General features: G+C 44.0%; 1 long non-coding RNA gene across 1 annotated transcript in view; it reads left to right on the forward strand.

The window, feature by feature from the left end:
* The window catches only part of LOC143933182 (uncharacterized), a 42364-nt gene extending 31419 nt beyond the window's left edge, over positions 1-10945 (forward strand). Inside the window, exons 2-3 of the long non-coding RNA XR_013263029.1 lie at positions 10551-10685; positions 10778-10945. This is a non-coding gene — a long non-coding RNA (uncharacterized LOC143933182). The remainder of the gene's footprint in view (positions 1-10550; positions 10686-10777) is intronic.
* The last annotated feature ends 13455 nt before the right edge of the window (positions 10946-24400 follow it).

A 24400-nucleotide genomic window follows, 5' to 3' on the forward strand; every position in this document is an offset into this window, starting at 1 on the left:
ACCTCTGGGGCGCAGGGCTCTATGAATACGCTCAAATGCTACTGGGGTATCTGAGGGTCTTTCCAAGAGGTCATTAAAAATGTGGGTGACTCTTTGGGACAGCAGATTGGGGTCTAAGGACTCGGGTATGCCTCTCACCCTCAGGTTTCGGCGTCTCCCTCTGTTGTCGAGGTCTTCCAAATGCCTATTGATGTCCCTCAAGTGTATAGCGTGGGATTCAGTAAGCTGTTGCACCTGGCATAAGGAGGCATCATGGCGGGTCTGCACAGCTTCCATTTCGTCTACCCTGAGAGACATTGAGTGGATGTCAGCCCTCAAATCAGAGATTGCTGCGGATAGGGTATGTTTTATGTCGGCTGCTACACTGCGCAGATCGTCAATGCTGATTGCAAGCTGATCACGGGGGCTTGCATCGGGCCTAGCGCGCAGCGGGCTCCTGCTGTGCGAGCGTGACTTACTCGAGGCCGCGGCTCGGGAGCTGCTCCTAGGCCGCGACCGGAAGATCTCCGGGATTTGTCTGGGCGGAGGGGCTTCGTGCTCCGGGGGGGAGCGGGGTCTAGCCGCTGACATGCTGGGTTGCTAGGAAGCTCAGTTCAGAGGTATAGGGTCGGTTATTACTTGCCTTCGCTGATGTAGCAGGGTCTCGTGGACGGGAGCTCAGGGATCAAGCGGCCATCTCGGATCAGCGTCAAGCCACGCCCCCCAAGGATAGAATATACCCTGCAGAGACTATCAGGGGTGAAGTGGTTCAGCATGCTGGACCTGAAGAGTGGGTATTATCAAATCCCTATGCACCCTGAGCACAGGGAAAAGACAACTTTTATCACCCCAGTAGGGTTCTTTGAGGTTAATAGGATGCCTCAAGGTCTGTCTGGTGCCCCAGCAATGTTCCATAGACTGATGGAGAAGACAGTACTGGACATTAACTTAGTTGAGGTGTTGATGTATCTGGAGGATATCATCATCTTCGGTAAAACTCTCAAAGAACATGAAGAGCATCTAGAGAAGGTTCTGAGAAGGCTCTATGATGAGGGATTGAAGCTGTCCCTGGAAAAATGTCAGTTTTACCAGCCTCCAGTTAATTACCTTGGTCATGTTGTCTGCTGAAGGAGTGGCTACTGACACAGAGAAGTTGGAAGCTGTCACTTCCTGGCCAAGGCCTACCAATGTAACTGAGCTTAGGTCATTCCTGGGGTTTTGCTCATACTTCAAGAGATTCCTTGAGAGATTTACTATAATAGCCCGTCCCCTTAATGAATTACTGAAGAATGAGGATGATGACCCAGACCTAACAAAGCTAGTCAAACAATATGGAGGGCCCAGGAAGCCTCTGGAGTCAATCCAAGAACAGTGGACTGACCCGTGTGAGCAAGCCTTTCGGCAGCTGAAGTGAGGTCTAACAATGGCTCCTATTCCTGCCTATGATGGCCTATGCCAAGCCATATGAGTTGCATGTTGATGCCAGTCGAGATGGGCTGGGCAGGGTACTGTATCAGGAGCACAACAGACACCTGCATCCTGTTACTTATGTGAGCCAAAGTCTTGCACCTACTTAGAAAAACTATCTTACTCACAAGTTGGAATTCTGGGCTCTGAAGTGGGCAGTGGTGGACAATTTGAAAGACTACTTATATGGTGCAGACTTGTCAAGACTGACAACTACCCACTCATGTACATACTCACCACAGCAAAACAGGTGGTTGGCTGCCCTATCGGGGTTCTGCTTCAGCCTAAAATACAGCCCCTGGGAACAGAGATACTGATGCCCTGTCAAGGAGACCCTATGACTTGGGGATTTCCTCTGAAGAGTGGACACAACTGACTCCAGAAGGGATACAAGCCTTGTGTCAGGGAGCGGAACATCAGGCCAGAGGAACAACTGGGGCAGAAACCATCAGAGTCTCAGTGGAAGGTATCCCCAAATACTACTGTGATTTGTCCCAGGTTAGGGATAACGGCCTACCTAAGCTTTCAGATAGGGACTTAAGAATGGACCAGATAGCAGATCCCTTCTGTAGTTTAACAATGAAATCTACTGCTAACTGACTCTCCAACAGGAGCACGAGTTGTATTCAATGAATGGAATCAACTGCAGTTACGCAATGGGGTGGTCTACCAAAGATGACCCTGAAGATAAGTGGCAGCTATTCTTGCTGAGGATGTATAGAGAGACCATGCTGACTGCCTTGCATGACAATCACGGCCACTTAGGGCCTGAGAGGGCATTTAAACTGGTGCGAGACCAGTTCTATTGGCTCTGTATGCGGGTTGAAGTTGAAGGATATTGTCACTCCTGCATACGGTGTATACAGAGGAAGATTTTGCTCCACAGAGTTGCACCAGTGGGTCATCTTCAAAGTCAAGGACCACTGGAATTAGTGTGTATTGGCTTTCTGTGTCTGGAGCCTGACTCAAGTGGACAGGGAAATGTTCTGGTGGTGACCGACCACTTCACCCGGTATGCCCAGGCATTCCCATTTGAAGACCAACTAGCACCTACGGTGGCCATAATTCTGGTAGAGGAGTTCTTCGTCCACTACTGCCTACCTCAGCGTATTCACTCTGACCAGGGGAGAGACTTTGAGAATAGACTCATTAAACGACTGTTAGACCTGTTTGATGTTCAGAAGTCAAGAACCACTCCCTACCACCTTGAAGGGTATCCTCAGCCAGGGCACTTTAATCGCACCCTCCTAGATATGCTTGGGACTCCTACGGCTGAAAAGAAGTAACATTGGAACAGGTACATTGCAACTATTGTACATACCGATAATAGCACTGAAAATGATGCCACAGTTTATTCATATAGGCTGTTATGCGGAAGAGAAGCTTGACTGCCAGTTGACTTAGCATCCGGCACATGCCTGGAGCATACTTCTGGGGAAAAAACGTGAAAACTCCACCTGGTGATGTAAGCGCGTAACTTGCCCCCTTCTGACATCATGTGACATCACATAATGTCAGAGGGGGCGGGGTCTCCCATTTACGGCACAGGGCGGCCCCGCTCTCAGCTATATAACAGCTGTCAAAACAAAAAGGCTTTGGTCAGCGTTTTTTTACATTTTTTTTCGTTGTGATCGAAGATGAATGGATGTGGCAGACATTTATTTTTATTTTTTAATAAAGGAATTGTCCCAAACTGTCTACTGTCATTTTTACTGACAGTAGACCGCAGACCCCCACAACCATCGGGCAAGGGTTGTGGGGAAGAGGCCCTTGCCCCATCAACATGTGGCCTGGTACGGTTCTAGAGGGGGCTTGATGTCTCACCCCCCCTTTTCCTGTGGCCTGCCAGGTTGTATGCTCGGATAAGGGCCTGGTATGGATTTTGGGGTGACCCTGCGCAATAAAAAAAAAAAATTGGTGTTGGGTCCTCCTTTATATTCATACCATACCCAAAGGGCCTGGTAATGGACTGGGGGGGGGGGGGGGGGATGTGGTTATTTTCAATTATTTTTTATGTATATTGCAGGGACCCAACAATATATTATGTCCATGAGCAGTTTTTGATTACATTTTTTCCTTTAGAAATGTAATTTTGCTGTAGTACTGTTCTAAACATGGGAAAGATGCGCTGCTTTACAGGAAAACTAAGGACACCCCCAGGTAGATATTTAACCACTTGCTTACTGGGCACTTAAACCCCCCTCAGTCCCAGATCAATTTTCAGCTTTCAGCGCTGATGCACTTTGAATGACAATTGCGCGGGCATACAACACTGTACCCAAATGAAATTTTTATCATTTTTTTCCCACAAATAGAGCTTTCTTTTGGTGGTATTTAGTTACAGCTCGGAGTTTTATTTTTTGCTAAACAAACAAAAAAAGATGCAAAAAAAAAAAAAATCATGTATAATAATTTGTTATAAAACTTTGCAAATGGGTAATTTTTCTCCTTCATTGAAGTGCGCTGATTAGGCGGCCCTGATGGGCTGCATTGGTGGGCCCTGATGGGCTGCATTGGTGGGCCCTGATGGGCTGCATTGGTGGGCCCTGATGGGCTGCATTGGTGGGCACTGATGGGCTGCACTGGTGGGCACTGATAGGCTGCACTGGTGGGCACTGATAGGCATAGTTAAGGCGGCACTAATAGGCACAGATAAGGCGGCACAGATGGGTGGCACGGATGGGCACTGATAGGTACCACTGATAGATGGGACTGATGGGCACTGATAGGTGGCACTGATAGGTGGCTCTGATAGGTGGCACTGCTGGGCACTGATGGGCGGCACTGCTGGGCACTGGTAGATGACACTGATGGGCACGGTTGTGGCACTGGGGTGCAGCACCTTTGAGGCAGATTGTGGGCACTGTGGGTGGCACTGTGGGTGGCACTGTGGGCACTGCTGGGTGGCACTGACGGGGGACACTTACTTTTAATACATTTGGCACTGCATGGGGCAGGTGGGCACTGGCAGGGGGCAGGTGGGCACCAGCAGGGCTGGCCGTGATCGGGACTGATGTCCCGATCACGGCCGCCGGTGATCGGCTTTTTTTTTTTCTCCTTGCGCTGTCAGCGCTGTCAGTCTCATGGACTCGCCGATCACAGAGCGCGCCGCATGCGCCCCTCAGGGGGCGCGTAGGCCGCTCATGCACGGGACTACGTCAATAGACGTAGTCCCGGAAAAGGAGATCCGCGCTGTAGCCGTCATTTGGCTATAGCGCGGATCTCAAGTGGTTAAAGGAATATTTTATTTTTATTGTTTCACTTTAAACATTATTAAAATCACTGTTCCTGAAAAAATGTCAGTTTTAAAAAAATGTTTGCATTGTTATATGTGACCAGGACCCGGGTCACCAAACAATTTTTATGGAAATAACATGCATATAAGCCCTTAAAATTAGCACTTTTGATTTTTCATGTTCGTGTCCCATAGAGTTTAATGGTGTTTGCGGTGCTCACATGTTTCGCACACATTTTTTGCCTGTTGGCAAGTTCTGGTGCGAACCAAATGGGGGGGGTGTTCGGCTCATCCCAATTGGGGGGTGGAAAAAAAAGTGCTTATCTATAGTAGGGTAATGCTACTCTTCTATAAAAAATGCCAAGATCACCTTTGTTGCATAGGTTCCTATTACTGGTACCCACTTATCCAAAGGTAGACACAGATGCTGGATTTGTGTTAATTTTTATATATTCTTGCTTTTATTGTAGCCCTTTTGAAGAGGGAGTATTATAGCCCCCACAATGTGTTGGCTTTTCTTTTATTGATCATTTAATAAAACATCAATTCGGAATCTCCGACCTTTGGGGGGCACTCCTTTTTTTCCTGTATAATGAGATTGGTGTTGACATCCTTACCACAGATCACTGAAAAACAAAAGCAGGGAGAAAAATCTGGAAACTGGAAAACTTGCTAATAAGACCCCTCCCATTAGCTGTTTATAGATGGAGGTGTCTCTGTTTGGAACCCTGTTATTCACATGCACTGTTAGCAGCGTTGGGACTAATATTGCTGGGAAAACCCATCAGATTTCATGATTATGACGTTTCCCAACCACAGGAAAGTTCTTTTATTTAATAAAGGTGGCACTTTGTAGGTAAAGTCTGACCACATCCGAACAACCAAAGTTCGGCCCAAACTTATGCTCGAGCCAAACCGTTCTCCCATCCCTAGTTGTTAGACCAGCTTCTGTTGAAAGATTCTGCTAGAAAACCAGCATTCAATCAGCAGCTGCAGCCAATGGCTGCAAGGCTGATCAGTGTATTCTGATGGAGGGGAGTCCCCACTGTCAGAATACAATAGTGCAGCAGGGGAGATTGCTGCATCCACATCACGTGTGGATATGGGAATCTGAGTTTTTTTTTTTTTTTTTTTTTTTTTCATTTAAGCCACTGCTTGAAAAAAAAAAATCAGCTTTAATTATATCCATGCCTGGAATATACTATTTAGACTTCTACGTGGATTGTAACTAGGGATGAAAACAAGGTTCAGTCCAAACACAGGCTCAGACCAAACTTTAGATGTTTAACCACTTGCCTACTGGGCACGTTTACCCCTTTCCTGCCAAGGCCAACTTTTAGCCATGCTACACTGTACCCATATGAAAATAATTTTTTCACACAAATAGCGCTTTTTTGGTGGTATTTAATCACCACTAAGTTTTTTATTTTTTGTCAAACAAACGAAAAAAGACCAAAAAGGTAATGTGCGCAAATGAAAATGTACTGATGGACACTCATAGGTGGCACTGATGGGTACTTAACCACTTACTGGTCACTTAAACCCCCCTCAGGCCCAGACCAATTTTCAGCTTTCAGCGCTGATGCACTTTGAATGACAATTGCGCGGGCATACAACACTGTACCCAAATGAAATTTTTATCATTTTTTTCCCACAAATAGAGCTTTCTTTTGGTGGTATTTAATCACAGCTGGGAGTTTTATTTTTTGCTAAACAAACAAAAAAAGATGCAAAAAACAAAAAAAATCATGTTTAATAGTTTGTTATAAAATTTTGCAAACAGGTCATTTTTCTCCTTCATTGAAGTGCGCTGATGAGGCGGCACTGATAGGCTGCACTGGTGGGCACTGATAGGCTGCACTGGTGGGCACTGATAGGCATAGTTAAGGCGGCACTAATAGGCACAGATAAGGCGGCACCGATGGGCACAGACAGGCACAGATAAGATGGCACAGATGGGTGGCACGGATGGGTGGCACTAAGGGGCACTGATAGGTACCACTGATAGATGGGACTGATGGGCACTGATAGGTGGCTCTGATAGGTGGCACTGCTGGGCACTGATGGGCACTGATGGGCGGCACTGCTGGGCACGGATATGTGGCACTGGGGTGCAGCACCTTTGAGGCAGATTGTGGGCACTGCTGGGTGGCACTGCTGGGTGGCACTGTGGGCACTGCTGGGTGGCACTGTGGGCACTGCTGTGTGGCACTATGGGCACTGCTGGGTGGCACTGACAGGGGGGGCACATTTTTTATTCATGTGGCAAATCAGGGGGCAGGTGGGCACTGGCAGGGGGCAGGTGGGCACTGGCAGGGCTGGCCGTGATCGGGACTGATGTCCCAATCACGGCCGCCGGTGATCGGCTTTTTTTTTCTCCTTCGCGCTGTCAGCGTGAGGAGGAATAATAGCCGATTACCGGCTCTGTTATATCATTGGCTGACAGCTGATCACGTGATAAGGGGTCGGGATCGACCCCTTGCACGGATCGGGGATCAGACGAGTCTCGTAGACTCGCCGATCACAGAGCGCGCCCCTCAGGGGGCACGCAGGCCGCTCGTGCATGGGACTACGTCAATAGACATAGTCCCGGCAAAGGAGATCCGCGCTGCACCCGTTATTCGGCTATAGCGCGGGTCTCAAGTGGTTAAAGGCAGCACTGAAGAGCACTGATAGGTGGTACTGATAGATGGCACCGATGGGCACTGATAAGCGGCACTGGTAGACGGGACTGATGGGCAGCACTGATAGGTGACACTTTTGAGGAGGCACTGATGGACACTGATTGGCAGCACTGATGGGCACTGATGAGCACTGATGGGCAGCACTGGTGGGCACTTTTGGGACTTCACTGATAATTAGGAAACTGATATCCACTTTGGATATACCTACATGCCTGAATTTTATGGTTTCAATGTAAGTGCATTACTTTAATAACTCACAAGTTGATACAGCATCACACTGTGTGGAGTTTCATGTTTCCTACATACTCTGGCATCGAGTTTCATTCATGGGCATTTGACGTTGCTTACTGGGGACCTTCCGATATACATGATCTGTAGTTACATGAGAGGATATCCGGTTTTCCCTTGTGGATAATAATCCGCCCAAGCAGTGTTGACCTTGCTGAGGAAGGGGGGTCGCTGGCTTTCTGGTAAGCATCCCATCTTAGCTTTTGGTGATGGGTGTTTGATCTTCATTTTCAACACATATCTCTTCATGGGATTTTTGTATATTGACTTTCAGTTTTTATTTTTGTACGTTTGAACTTCATTGATATTCTAATGCCCAGTACACATGATCGGACTTTCCAACAACAAAACCGTAGATTTTATTCCGAAAGATGTTGGCTCCAACTTGTCTTGCATACACACGGTCACACAAATGTTGGCCAACAATTATGAACGTAGTGACTTATGCACTTATACACACGTAGCCGACTATCCGGCAGACTTAGTCCGGCGGACTTCCCGCAGGACTGTCCGCCGGACTTTCCAAACGAGGATACTGGGACTGTGCCTGTATGGACGCCCCAGGCTCTGTGTTGTGGAAACAGCGCCCGTTATAACACTCTCGGCCTCGGTGCACTTCCCTTGCTATCTGTCCTACCTTTTTGTCCCCCATCTGGTACTATATTCCGGAATATACTATCTAATTATGCCCGTTCGAGTCACCTCTGACAATCCGCGTCATTTGCATCACTATGCTGATGCCTTGTTAGCCGCTAGGCATTCTGGGGATTGTAGGCATACTGTGTTGGGCTGGCTCCTATGCGGAGAGTGCTCTGTCCGCTCTCTGTTGGCATGCACGCTCGGCGCATGCGTGGTCTGATGTTGATGCCGCACACTGATGACGTTCGAGCATTAGTGCCCACAGGGTGGGGGGTATATAAGACTGGCTGGTTGCTGGCTCTTCGGGGAAGCTGATGTCTATCGCACAGGCAGACAAGGTTAGTTGCACGATTTGGCTGATTGTGTTCCACACCAGTCTAGCCTTCGTCTTAGCGTTTTTTACATCCAGTTTGCATACATGTATGTCTCCTTCTTTGCTCCTTTTTAGGGACTACATTGTTGGGCAAGATTGCTTGCTATTCAGCCCTGTCTTGGTTGGGCTCAGCTGCTGAATGCCAACCATTGTCTTTGATTGGTGAAGACCTCTAGACATCCTTAGGTTACGCTTTGGGTGAGCATATTTATGAAGCCCTTTTCCTCCCCCCCCTTTTTTTTCCCTCTCTTGGGAATTACTCTCTTTATAATTCTTTTTGTCTTAGGCCGCGTACACACGCGGGGACTGTTCGCTCAACTTTGTCCGTCAAACAGTTTCAGCGGACAGTCCGCTCAAAATTAGCATGGACGGACTTGCCCACACACGACGAACGAACAGTCCGCTGAAACCGTGCACGATGACGTGAACGGCACGTACGACGGGATTAGAAAACGACGTCCTATACACTGCAATGCAAACTTCGGCGTGTAAATCCTTTCTGAGCATGCGCGGAACTTAGTTTGACGAACAAGCCTACACACGAGGGGACTGTTCGCTGAAACAAAGTTTCAGCGGACAGTTTTTCGGAATTTCCGAAAAACTTTGTTCAGCAGACTGTCCACTGAAACTGTCCGCTGAAAGCCCACACACGAGCGGACTGTCCGCCGAAACACTGTTCAGCGGACAAAGTTGAACGAACAGTCCCCGCGTATGTACGCAGCCTTACTTTATTTGCATTTAGGTTATTCTAACACCATGTCCTCCTCACTATAAATGTGTTCTAATATTCTCAGCGTCCCTGATACGAATTCTTTATATATATTTTTAATCGGTATGTATATGAGATATATATCTCCTTTGCATGCCGTAGCTGCCATTATAGATTTTCTTCTTTGATTCTTTATGTACAATTTATATTGATTGGCCTCCTCTCTGCCCCCTGCAGTTACTATAGGTGGGACCAAAGGCTTGGTTGTTCCATTCCCTTCTCCCTTTTGTGGGAAGGCTCCATCAACTGTGGGCCTGTGGATGAGCCAGGGGTAGGTATTTAATTGTAGTTTAATTGGAACAGCTAATTTTTAGTGAAGTTTTTTGTTTTAATTCATTTGTATAGACTACTCCGGTGGGGAAATTGGGCGGTATGTTATCTTGTATTCTTTTATGCAAATAACTATGTATTGTTCATTGTTATCCTTAGTTGCTATTCATTCTCCCTTGGGTCAAAGAACTGATTCCCCTGAAGAAGCCATGGTTATGGCGAAACATGTTGGGACTCTCTTGACCAGCAATTTAAACTGAGTGGATTGAATTTTTATCCTTGTATTGTGGTATTCTTTGTAAAAAACGTCTGTTATTATACAGAATATTTTAATCTAAAAAATTTGTTTTTTCAATAAAGCTTTGTTGTAAAAAAAAATCTCTATGTATAATATCTAACTATTTGAGACATTGGCAATCTTATGATATAATTTTATGTTTAAATTGGCACCGTAATAATCCCACTCTCCCTACATCTACATCCTTTATTTGCAACTAGGGATGAGGTGCCCCATCTATTAAATTTTCTCGCCACAAAACTCCTTTCCCCAAAAAAAAGTAAGTAGTTGTCGTGTGTTCATATGATTATTCTTGCTTGCATACTGCTCCATGTGCTTTGATTTCATGTTGTGCATTTTAAAATGGCCACTTTCAAGTTCATGGTTTCATTCGTTCGTAAGAAACATCGTTCTGCAGGGAAGTATTCCAGCTTAACAAAGTGTCCCCAATAATGTTCTCACCTTGGAACTTGGCCAAAAAACACAATTGTACAACACTTCCAAGCAATGTTTCATATTCCTATTTCTGCCCTCTGTGTGCTAATTTTTTTATTTTTACATTCTCATAGGGGAGAGAAGACTCGGCGAGTATGAGGACACCAGGGACCACACCCCTCCCAAAGAAGGGCAACTTCGAAAGCCAGAAACAGAGGAGCAGGAGGGAGGAGATATCGTTGAGGTTGGGCAAATTGTCACCACAACAGGTGAGTGTCAGAGAACACAGCTTCCGGTAAGCTCATCAATGTATGTCACCATATTTTTATTACATGGTGTGTTTTTTTGCTTTGTTTTGTAGGTGATGTGGAAGAAGATTCCCATTTTACCAGTGAAATCAGATCCTGATTGGGGAGATAATAGGGTGCAATCGGGATTTGGAAAATATACAGCAAAACATCAATGATGTTAAAAATAAAATGAAGAACATCATTGATGTTTTGGGGAGAGTGTGAAACAGAAAAAAATAGATAGGGTTTTAGTTTTGCTATTTTAAAACACAACTTTTGTATTTATCGAAATTACAAATTTGGAAATTTGGAAGATGCACAGTGTGTAAACATGTACTATCTCCCATCATGGGGGATCAATGTACGTGTTTTGTGTAAAGTGGCTGAGATGAAGGGTTTGCAGCCCCAAAGCATGTACATTGATCCCCCATGATGGGAGATAGCACATGTTGACACACTGTGTGCATCTTCCAAATTTGGATTTTCCAAGGGTGACACCCCATGTGATGAAGGCAATATCAGTCCAGTTTGTACATACTCATGTCTGTTATTGTCTTCACTTTTCAAAGTTGAACTTTGTAAGTTCCTGTGTTATGTATGTTACACTTTGATACATGCCTGTTTACACAAAAACACCAAGTAAACAAAAATTAGCTGAAAATCTGTTTTTGATACACTCAATTTCTTGTTTTGTTGTAAAAACCATTTCTAAATGCACATGTGAATGTGCTTGGATTAAAAAGTTTAATTCTCAACAATGTGTGCCTTCCTTTTTCATTGCGCCAAACATGTATTTGGAGTAAAATTTGAGTTTGTGCTGAGAATGGGTGTTATTTACTAAAGGCAACTCCACTTTGCACTCCAAGTGCAGTTTCAGGTGTACTTTTGCAGTGCACTTGTAGTGCATAGTGGATGTGCCTTTAGTAAAAAAACACCCACAGTGAGGTGTAAATTTGTACAATCATGCCATTTTCCTGCCATGGTGCTGAAAATGAGCACGATTGTGGTCAGTAATGCACTACATACATTAGTTACCAAAAACAAGGTGTGTGTGTAGCAGACCCACAACATAATAAGCTTATCTGAAGAAGAGACTGTCCCCTCATCCCGCTTAGAACTTGGGTTTGCACTGTTGTTGAAAAAGGCACAACTTGAAAAAACATAAATATATATATAGGAGACACCTTAAATCAAGCCAAGCAGTACATGAAGGAGTTTCAAAGAAAAATGTATTTTGAAAATGCCTCTCAGACATTGTCTGGCATATCAATGGCCCCCCTACCCACAAAGTAGTCCATGTATTGTGATCTAACCTCACGGGAGCTTTGGGGGGGCAAGCCAGGATGAGCAGGTTCAAGGCCCGTTAGGTTATCTTCATTTTCCAGCAAGTCTGCTTCTTGTTGGCCAACTGAGACCGCATAGTTCGCAGAAACTTTTTAAAGAAAATTGTGCAGAACACAGCACGCCAGCACTGTGTGATTCAGTTTGTATTCCGCTATGTGAATAGGCGTAAGAAAAAGTCGGAACCGGCTGGCCAGTATACCAAAAGTGTTCTCCACCACTCTTCGGGCTCTGGACAGGTGGAAATTAAAAATCCTCTGGTCTGGGGTGAGGGTCCTCATCGGGAAAGGCCGCATCCGCGACAAAGATGAACGGGAGTCCTTCCTGATTCTCCTCTGGGGGTGGCAAGCCCAGACTGGCACTCTGGAGACGCCAGTAGAACTCCGTCCGTGCGAAGACTCCACCATCCGACATCCGTCCATTTTGCCCCACGTCCACATACAAAAACTCATATGTCGCAGACACCACCGCCAAAATCACGATACTATTAAACCCCTTGTAGTTAAAATAGTAGGACCCCGAGCTGGGTGGTGGGACGATGCGGACGTGCTTCCCATCTATTGCTCCTCCACAATTGGGAAAGTCCCAACGACTGGCAAAGTGGGAGGCAACAGTCTGCCATTCCTGTGGCGTTGAAGGACACTGTGGAGTGAAACAAGAACCAAAATTAGTAATTTGACAAATCAACATTGCAAGCAGATTAGACACCAAAATTTTTTGTCAAAATTAGTATAACATTTTGGGAACTGAGTATTTAAAGTATAAGGTCCCCCTATGAGAGTCATCATCACCCCCATCCCTCCCCCACCTGATGAGCCCTTGCTAAAAATGAGGGGGGGGATGTTTTGGACAGGTAACCCTTTCCACTTGATTGAGAGCTGAATGCCTAAATAATGTGTAATACTTTGGAAAGCCCCTCCTTAGTTACACTATTGGCAGCCCACCGGACAGGTAAGAAGTGTTATAATACCAAAAAGAAACCAAAATGGAAGCACATTTTGACATTCTGCTATTACATATCAAGATAATTAATAGGTAAATAAAACAAAATAAAAATAGCACTTGAAAGCATTGAGGCAGGCCCTTGCACTACATGCTTAGGTGAATTCATCCATAAATGTGATCATCAAAAAGGTAGGTATAGTGTGTATTGGGTTTGGTAAAGTCATCAGAGAGAGGATTGCTATCAGCTGAGCTAGCAGTTGGGGGGGGGGGGGGGTTCCTAATGAGTTTGGCACAACCCCAAAAATTTGAAAAAGTCACTCTGCATGAATTGAAGCACACACATCACATTTGTAGACATTATAAGGGGTGTTTAGGGTAAAGCTATACTATGGAGCTGACAAAAGACATTGGTATGTGACTAGACTATAGTTTTATGGGCCAAGAAGAGCATGGTGGAGAAGTTAGTGAGGCAAATATGCCTGAGGACAAAGGGGCAGAGCATATGAATTATAGCATATTGCAATGATGGTAATTAGGGAATGAGGAAAGAAATGCAAGACTTTGGCAATCATGAAATACATAGAATGTGATGTTAAAGGAGCAAACTTACCTTCATATAGTCCTTCTGCAGGACCTGAATGATGGCAGAACAGGCCTCTGGAATAACGATCCCCAGAGCCTGGGGGGAGATGCCTGTGGAGAACTTGAGGTCCTGAAGGCTTCTCCCTGTTGCCAAGTAGCGCAACCTGGCGATGAGCCTCTGCTCCGGAGTGATGGCTTGTCGCATGCAGGTATCCTGCCTGGTGATATAAGGGGTCAGCAAAGCCAGCAGACGGGGAAAAACGGGGTCCGTCATCCGGAGATAATTCCTGAAATCATCAGGATTATTCTCCAGGATCTCACGAAGCAAAGGCATGTGCGAGAACTGGTCACGCTGGCGCAACCAATTCTTGGTCCACAAACGCCTCCCCTCCCTGTTCATGGACCGGGCTTGTGTCAAAGTAACAACCCCAACAAGAAGCCACTGCACAGCACAAACTCTACGACGAGTACGTAGACGAAACATGGTTTCAAAAACATGGTTTCTCGTCAGAACGGACAACAGAAAGCACCGATAAACAGCAAGGCCTGAAAGAACGACCTGAATAGCAGAAGCAAGCAGACAATAAGAAATGCCTTTCAAAGCGTACTATACCAAGATATAGTCCACAATGAGAAACAAATACTTACTGACTGCATGCACTGATTATCAGATATGCACACACAAGCACAAACCAAAGAGCAGTAGCGATCTGAATCACTAATCTGAAAAGCGTGAATCGTCTCTCACCAAACTTCTACTAACACGAGATCAGAAGAAGGAGCCCAAAGGGTGCCAGACGTGGTGCTGAACTTCCCTTTTCTAGTCCCGCCGTACACGGCTTACGTCACCGCGTTCTTGGTAACCGCAAATTCAGACAACTTGGTCCGACCATGTGTATGCAACATCACTTCCGGACCGGGTCCGGAATGAATCCGTCGGAATAACTCTGACGGATTTGGTCTTCGGAATCTCCGATCGTGTTTACAAGGGCTTACACTAGCCCAATCAGGAGGTTAGTGGCAGATGTTTCCCAAAAAATAATATAGAAGCTTCCATAGCGTAAAACAGTATGGTATTTATTATATAAAAATGTAACAGGTATTGCACTTACATTTAAATAAAACTTTGCAGAATGTGTGCATCAAAGCAGAGTAAAAAGGTAAAGCTGACCGGCTCTCTATAACTGCCGTGGTTCCGGGACTTCCGTGTATTGCGGTGACGTCAGAATGTCGCTCCTCCCTATGCGTTTTGTCACACCTTGTTGATATGAGTCTCATGACAAATGGCTGAAATTTCTTTATTCACCCTGACCAGATTAAACCAAAAAAAAATCAATATTGCTAATGGAAAATTAATGGAATCAGGAGACAGCTTTCTTTACTGTCTTTTTTCCAAGAGTGTCACCAGAAAAATACCCATGAAAAATGTCCCTGGTCTTGAATCTTTTGTCAGTGAAGAATCACAAAACAAGGCAATGTAGTGACCTTTCAAGGTGACACTTGTACCATCACAAAAGGGAATATCTTATGCCCTGTACACATGGTCGGATTTTCCGACGGAAAAGGACCGTTCAGATTATGTTGTCGGAAAATCCAATCGTGTGTGGGCTCTATCAGACTTTTTCCATCATAAATTCAGACGGAAAAAATTTGAGAGCAGGATCTCAAATTTTCCGACAAAAAAATCCAATTGGACTTTTACTGATCGTTTGTAGAGAATTTCGATCGGACAAAGTGCCACGCATGCTCAGATCAAATTGCGAGACCAAAGCTATTGGCTACTAGCCTCATCATCATAACGAACATCATCACGTTCCGAATGATCGTATTTTCCAACATCATCTTTCTGTTACTCAACTTTCTGTTCTTATCAGCATGCTCTTGCCACAACACTCAGCCTCACCTCTGGCTCTGTTCCTTGGGGACTCACCAGTCTACCTTCAAGGGCCACATGTTTTCTGAGCCTAATGAAGCCTAATGTCATTCATCCCACTTACTGTGAGCTCAGCACATCAAAGCCTGCCCCAAGGAGTAAATCAATGGGTTGGGGGTAGGGTGCCCAGTCTGGAGTTAAAATGTAAGTGTATGTTAAGGGACAAGGTTGCATGTTATTGTGAAGTAAGATGTTTTCACTTGTGTTAACTATAACACTACAACACACTATCTGCCGTGGTTCTCCATATAGTCATCCCTTGGGTCCTTCCTGTCACACCACCTCCTATGAATCCCAACACTCTCCCAAACTCAACTCCTTTCTAATGCCCCATACCCACGAGCGGATTTTCCGTCAGAAAAAACTTGGATGGTTTTTCCGGCAGAATTCCGCTCAAGCTTGGCTTGCATACACACAGTCTCACAAAAGTTCTCTGAAATTTCAACCATCAAGAACACAGTGACGTACAACACTACAACGAGCGGAGAAAAATAAGCTCAATGCTTCTGAGCATGCCTTAAATTGTTTCCGAGCATGCGTAGGAATTTTGCACGTCTGAATTTGTACAGACGATCGGACTTTCCAACCTGAACTTTTTTGACCGAAAAATAGAGAACCTGCTTTCAGTCTTTTGTGGGCTGGAATTCTGCCAGCAAAAGTTCGATGGAGCCTACACACTGTCAGAATTTCTAACCAAAAGCTCACATCCAACTTTTGCTGGCAGAATTTCTGATTATGTGTATAGGCTTTAGATCAACTCCTGCCATCACATTAAACATATTCTCCCTGGAGAAGTGACACTTGAGAGGGGACATGATAGCAATTTACAAATACCTCAATGGTGATCCCAGCATAGGACACACATGGTCGGATTTTCCGATGTAAAATGTGCGATTGGAGCTTGTTGTTGGAAATTCTGACCGTGTGTAGGCTCCATCGGACAGTTTCCATTGAATTTCCGACGCACAAAATTTGAGATCTGGTTCAAAAATTGTCCGGCAACAAAATTTGTTTGTGTAAATTCCGATTGTGTGTACACAATTCCGAAGCACAAATTGCCATGCATGCTCAGAATAAATTACAAGGTGGAAGCGCTCGGTCTGGTAAAACTAGCATTCATAATGGACATAGCACATTCGTCATGCTGCAAATTTTGAATTCTTTTAATGCAGCGCATTCTCTTCTTCTTTAGAATGCTATAAGAATTTAGTTGTTTTGCTGCTCATATTCACACAGAGTTCTCACAAACTTCTTTCTTTATAATTTCTCGTGATCTCATAAATAATATATTAAATATTATTTCTTATTTTCGTCAGATCTCTGTAATCCTTTTTTTTTATCAAGATCAGATTTTTTCTAGTGCTCTGCATAATATTGTTTCTTGTCCACCCCCTCCCCCTACCCGCCCACTTTCTGCTCAAGTAGTGCACTCTATCTTCCCCCCCTTCTCACCCCCCTTTTTTTTTATTCTCCCCCCAACCCCTATAGGATCCAGTCCCGTTGGAAGCACTTGAAGCACACCAATATAACGTATAAGGGCCATCATCATAAAGCCTGCTTTCTGAGGAAGAAATTTGCATAATGACTAAGCACGACTCACACAATTAAACAATTAGACAACACCTTTGGTGCTCTCCCTAGGAGGTTAGGCACCCTATAAAGCATGTCTAATGTGATTTAACTGCACTGGTATGGTTTTTTTCTATAATGTTTTGTTCCTTATGTATTTGCTGTTTTTTGTCTACTTTTAACATAGGAGACTCTTATTGGATATGCGAACATAAGCTGAAGTAGCTCAAATTTGTATTTTGTTTTGCTTTTGTACCCCTCATCCCCAAATCTCTTATTCTGTACCCAAAATATTTTCAATAAAACGTTTATGCATCAAAAAAAATATTGTTTCTTGTTTTGTGTGTCAAGTTACCACAACACCATTATTATCTTGCACTTTTTTTACCTCAAGGAGGTTGGTTGGTGTCCCTTGTTAATTTGACCTTGTATTTTAAAAATGTACCTGCCTACTCACAAACAAACTGTCCTTTTTTAAGTAAAACACATAGCTAAGTATTTGTGAAAAAGAAATAGCCATTTATTCTGGGTCATAACAAAATAAACGCTGGAGAAGCTGCTAAAATTTGCAAAGCCTTTGTACCCCAAGGCACACACCTATTATTTTACAGTCAAAATCTGTGGCCTGAGGAGTCCATATAATAGTGAGCACAATCTGGTCCAGGACTACAAGAGATCAGGAATAGCAGCAGATGACATATCTGTCCCCAGGCTGTGGTCATACAACAGCCTGAATCTTTTGTCAGACCAGACTGAACCCAGGCCATCACTCTCTGGTCTTCCTTCCAGGCTTCCTTCCAGGCTGTGGCTCTGGTGTTGAAGGTGTGGCAGGAGGTGGATGACCTGGAGGAGGAGGAGGAGGACCTGGAGGAGGAGGAGAGCCATGGCTCAACTCACAAATGTGCCAAATATCCTTAACCCTTACTTATAAGTGTAAAATTATACAGTTACAATGAAAAAATTCCACTATAAAGTAGTGCTCATGACACATAAATTATTACGTGAGTATTAATTGCATATATACATAAGTGACTCAAAAATATTTTACCAAAAAGTCCAAGAAACAAAATAAGGGAAAAGAAAAGGGGGAAAAACAAAGTCCCAATAGAAAAACACAAAATCCTTTGTGTATGGTTTCTTTGTATAATCCACAAGTGTGTAGGAAATATATTGCACCTCCTTTCAAAAAAATCCGTGCATTAATCTCGTGAAGTTCCCGTCACCAGGCAAATTGAAGGCTTACCGGAATTATTGGATCCTCACAAATTTACATTTGGGGGATCATACAAGCTTTTGCAATTATATGCAGATTCTCCCAGCAACCAGTTATCCAAGGGGACCTCGAGTATAGACAATCCCTTCATGTGTTGAGAGGTATATACATACGAAGAGAAAACAGGGACCAAAAATAGTGTAATTCCGTTTTTATAGAAAAAACAAAAGGTAAAAGTACAAAACTCACATGTGTACAGTAGTATAAGCGATTGACAAGATAAAACACGATTGCAGTAGAGTCCCAACGCGTTTCGTCATAGAAGACGTCATCTGGTGTACCACTCACCTGCAACCTACTCACTTAAATACCTGGACCCCCAATTAGGCACAAATTGATTCAGCCCGTGTCAACGTGTCTACATAGATGAGTCGTTTGGTGCTTGTATTTATCCATTATGATGTTTTGTAAAATGTATTTTTTTGGTCATATATGTGATTTATTCCATTGTTGCAATGTAATAATGTAATAAAGTTATTTTAACCCCGTTAGGCACTGCGTTCCGCCCGATTTCTATTTGCGCTCCACACACTTCGGAAGTGATGTGATTACGTTCGCCTTACTTCCTCTGTGTGAGAGATGGCCATGATATGCGGCACGTTCCACCCTATGTACATTTGCATGCCACGCAATCGGGAGGTGGGGCGTTCGTATTTACCTCACGTCCGGCAGCGGAGGTCAGCTCCCTTGCGGCCGGTTACTGATTGGCTGAGTGACGACCGTAACAAACGCATTTTGTGAGGATCCAATAATTCCGGTAAGCCTTCAATTCGCCTGGTGACGGGAACTTCACGAGATTAATGCACAGATTTTTTTGAAAGGAGGTGCAATATATTTCCTACACACTTGTGGATTATACAAAGACACCATACACAAAGGATTTTGTGTTTTTCTATTGGGACTTTGTTTTTCCCCCTTTTCTTTTCCCTTATTTTGTTTCTTGGACTTTTTGGTAAAATATTTTCACTTATGTATATATGCAATTAATACTCACGTAATAATTTATGTGTCATGAGCACTACTTTATAGTGGATTTTTTTCATTGTAACTGTATAATTTTACACTTATAAGTAAGGGTTAAGGATATTTGGTACTTGAAATTTTGAGAAGCGCTACACTTTTTTATAACATTGTTTACCTTACACTTGATACCCCGGTGATGTGTTAGCAGCTCTCTTATGTGGTTTATTTATCTATTTTTTGTAAGAATAGCGCAGTGTCTTGTTACAAAAAAATCAACTCACAAATGTGGCTTTGGCTTGTGAGATCGTTCCTCAATCGCATATTTAGGGCTTGCAACATCACTTCCTCAAATAAGAGGCATTGGCCCTCCTCCATTTCTAGCATTTTGCAGGCTGTCATTTAGGCATAGTCCTCTTGAGCACTGGGGGGTTTCTGAGGACTGCAGTAGCCTTCAGAAATAGGCCAATTGCTGCCTCCTTCGGGTTACTCTTCTTCCTGGCACTTCTTTGTGGAAGGCCGAGGGGAGTGACCTGCGATTCAGGCAGGCTACTGGGCCCAGCCACCTCCTGGCTGACACTTCCCACGGCCTCCTCCTGGCTGAGGCTTTCCTGTGTATGAAAAAGGGACATAGTTTTTGTTTTTTGGTTCATCAATCACACACAATTTTCCGCTCATTCTGACCCCAGCATTTTGCATTCTTGTCACAATCATTTGTGGCCATTACTGTCTATTGATATGTAAAACACTTCGGCAAATCAGAAATTAGTTATCAAAACTAACATATATTTAACATGATTAATTTGACAACCAGAAATATTTTGAAGAATGCTATACCTGACTTAAACTGGGCTCCTCCACAAAAAGAATGTCCAAAAAGAAAAGCCCATTGGAGAACCTAGAAGACAGCTAAAAGATACTCAGGCAGTAAATCAAGGAGCCCAAAGGGTGGCGCACTTGGTATTGAACTTCCTCTTTCTAGTGCCATCATATGTGTTGTACGTCACTACGTTCTTGACGTTCAGAAACTCCGCCAACTTTGTGTGACCGTGTGTATGCAAGACAAGTTTGAGCCAACATCCGCCTGAAAAAAATCCATGGATTTTGTTGTCGGAATGTCCGATCAATGTCCGATCGTGTATATGGGGTATAAAAGGACACAGGGCCACACAATGAGACTGGAGGAGAAGCTGTTTAACCTTAAACTGTGCAGGGGTTTTTTCACTGTCAGGGCAATAAGGATGTGGAACTCTGTTCCAAAATTGGTGATGGCAACGGGGAGTATGGGTATTTTTCAAAGGCTCTTGGATGTGCATCTTAAAGAACACAAAATACAGGGATATGGGAGTAATTGTAGACACTGACACATGTACACCAACTAGGGTTGAACTGGATGGGCTATTGTCTTTATTCAACCTTACCAACTATGTAACTATGAAACCCTGTCATAGAGGTGCGCAGCCTATTGCAATAGGGTGTAAACCCCAAAGATCAAACACATGCCTTTCTCTGCAGCCCCACCTGAATGGGGCAGTGAATGAATGGGAAATGTTCTGTGCTGAGTGGCTTCCTGTTCATTCACAAACTGAAGCATAGTAAACACAGTTTGAATGCAAGTGGCCAGTAAATTACATATTGATTAGCTCCTTCCCCATCTCTCCATTTTGAAACAATCTCTGCAGCAGCCAAAAGGAGAGGAGGGAAGCCAGCAGCACTGAGGGGCCAACATGGAGGGGAGCCTGGGCAGTAGGGGGAATCGGCACTGCATGTAGGAATTAGGGTGTGCCCAGGCACACCTGGCAGACCCCTTGCACATGCCTATGAACCCTGCAGACCCTCAAGTAAAAGACACATAATAGCAAAATGTGTGCGTGAATTTGTATACAAATATACACCAATGAGCAACTTAAGGTAGCAATGGGCTGCTAAAAAGGTCACAGTCGAGAAATTTTAACCTGAAAATTATGAATTCTTAAGGCTATAGGAGCACAGGGAGATTTTTCGAGACCTAATGATAATGAACTAGAAAATACAAGAGAAAAGAATACAAAAAAGATCAGCTTATAGGTTAATTTTTTATATACTTGTTCAAAGAAGAGGCACATGTACACAAGGTATATAAAGAATTTAATTGTGCTTTATTGTCTGTATAAGGGTGAAGAGGCAAGATAAGCCAAAAGATACAGAGAAAAAGAGATGATATATAAAGTAGTCTGGCAAGAAAAAGTGAAATTTAGATGTTCAGGGACAGAAAATGAGATGTAGAAAGGGAATGAGACAGGCACTGTGTGTAACATTAATTTGAAAGGGAAGACATGAAAGAGAATCACAGGCCGGAGACTGGACTCTAGGGAGTTCCTAGTACTTGATATTACCATATAAAAGTGTTGCACATTGGGAACGAGGAGCTGTAAAACTGACATGGGGACAACTCAGGGACAGTGCGGGTCTCTGACAGTAAAGAAATTGTCTAAACCAAGGGAGAAGCAAAATGGAGACATAAATACATATTTATTGATATCTCCCCAACCTTTACCAGTGGATAAATTATACACTACCAGCCACTCTTGTTAGTTTAAAGCGCCATACAACAGACAAAATGAACCTAAGCTTTTTTCTATTATTTTATTGCACATTTATTTAACCACTTCAATACCAGGCACTTTTGCCCCTTCCTGCCCAAGCCTATGTTTAGCTTTCAGCGCTGTCGCACTTTGACAATTGCGCGGTCATGCTACACTGTACCGAAAACATTTTTTTTTATCATTTTGTTCCCACAAATAGAGCTTTCTTTTGGTGGTATTTTATCACTGCTGGGGTTTTTATTTTTTGCACAACAAATAAAAAAAGACCGAAAATTTAGAAAAAACATTTTCTTTGCTTCTGGTATAACATTTTGTAAGTAAGTACGTTTTCTCCTTCACTGACAGACACTGAAAAGGCGGCAGTGATGGGCACTGATGAGGTGGCACCAATGAGGTGGCACTGATAGATGGCACTGGTATGAAGCACTTATGGACATTGATAGGCAGTACTGATGGGCACTCATAGGCGGCACTGATGGGCACTCATAGGCGGCACTGATGAGTACTTATGGATGGCACTGATCGTGGCATGGATGGGCACTGATCGGCACTGATAGGTGGGCACTGATGGGCATGGATGGGTGACACTGATGGACACTGATGGGTGGCACTGCTGGGCATCACTGATGAGGAGACATCTGGCAGGCATTCATAGTGAGCACTGACTGGCACCATTTGTGGGCACTGATTGACATCTTTTGGGGCACTGTGTGGCATCCCTAGTGACAATGGTGGGCATGCCTGCTCAACATTGTGTGGTGGGCGCCCTGGTGTACCTGGTGACATCCCTGGTCGTCCAATGTGGCTCTCCTCTACTCGCATCTGTCAGATGCGAGTGAGGAATAGCAGATAAACGGCTCTTTTACACTGTAATCAGTCGTTATTGGACACAGCTGATCATGTGGTAAAGAGCCTCCATCAGAGGCTCTTTAACAAGATCAGTGTAGCTGTGTGTCAGACTGACACGCCACACCACCGATCGCCACTCTGCACACCCACAATCGCGGCTTATCTTGCTGGATGTCATATGACGTCCAGTCAGGATAACTGAATCCAATTTAAAAATGTTTGAATCTTGGGTAAAATTATTTGAATCTTGAGTGAAAACATTTATAAATAGATCCTTTACTGTTATTTTTATAGTTGTTTTATTGCAGGAAAACTGCTTCTTTCCAAGTGCAAAACTGTACAAAAGTAAAGTGGTTGTAAATTCATAGAAAGATTACTGCCAGCCCCTCTATTCTATTAAGCCATACTACACTGTGTGCATGTTTGTATAAAATGACACCTCTAAATACCCTATTTCAGTTAATTTCTAGCCGGTCACATGACCTCCAGCTGCTTTCCTCCCTGATCTAAGGGCTACAGTGGGAGGGGCAGAGATCTCCCCCTGGGGAGGTCATATGACTTTTGTGCTATCTGCTTAGCCCCTCCCACTGTAGCCCTTAGATCAGGGAAGGAGAGTGGCCGGAGGTCACGTGACCAGCCAGAAACAAAAACTGAAATACGATATTTAGAGGCATCATTTTATGCAAATATGTACTTTTTGTAGCATGATTTGATAGAATAGATGGGCTGGCGGTATTTTTTCTTTAACTTTCTGGGTGCTACTAATAGTGGCAGGAGGGAGGGGGGCAGAAGAAACAGCTCACACACACACAGGTGGGAGGACGAAGGCATATAACCTGCCCACGGTATCATGAACCAGCAGCTATGATTACCATGGTCAGCACACTAAGGGGGACACAGGTACAGGAAGGATCAACCAGTGTTTACAGCATAGAAAGTGACAGATTAGACAGCACAAACATATCTCAAAAAGTCCTTGACCTTTTAAGTTATACCAAACCCATAACCGGACAAATCCATAAAACTAACCACTAGAGCTTAACCAAGCCATTAGCACCTGTCCTTAAACATTATTAAGCCTAAATGGTTCTAGGATATATACTGTGCTGCAGTGCAGACACCTTGCGGTGCTTACAAGCACTACTGTTAATCGTAAAATAAATCCCGTGGAGCCCCATAATACCTAGTCCCAGGTGTACATGCATGCCTTCCTAAGGCTATGCACTGATCTTTGTCATTCAATGCCAATGGTCAAATGCTAGAATTTCACAGCCAGATGATAAACTGGTATTTCACAGGTTAATAGCAATATGCGTGTCCTAAAGTGGTTGTAAATCCTTCCATATAACAAGTGAAATGACTGGTCTCAGGCGATACAAAGAAATTAAACCAATCCTCCTACTTAAGACGTTTCTTGTTTTTTTTTTTGTTTTTTTTCTGCAGTCCTCTCTTTATCTTATCTACATCCCTTCAAAGTACACAATTTATAAAGCTTGCCTGAGTGTTCAGAAAAAAGGGTGGAGTTATAGTCTTCAGAGCTCAGCGAGGAGAGCTCTGATAGCCGATTGGAGGGAAGGGATACATCCCTCCCTCCAAGCACACAGGGCTGAGAGCTGAGGCTGTCATTTAGCTGGAGCTCCCTACCCTGACACCTAAT

The sequence above is a fragment of the Lithobates pipiens genome, unplaced genomic scaffold, assembly GCF_037356315.1.
Source record: "Lithobates pipiens isolate NorthernLeopardFrog02 unplaced genomic scaffold, aLitPip1_a1.2 Scaffold_27, whole genome shotgun sequence".
In the NCBI taxonomy this organism is placed as follows: domain Eukaryota; kingdom Metazoa; phylum Chordata; class Amphibia; order Anura; family Ranidae; genus Lithobates; species Lithobates pipiens.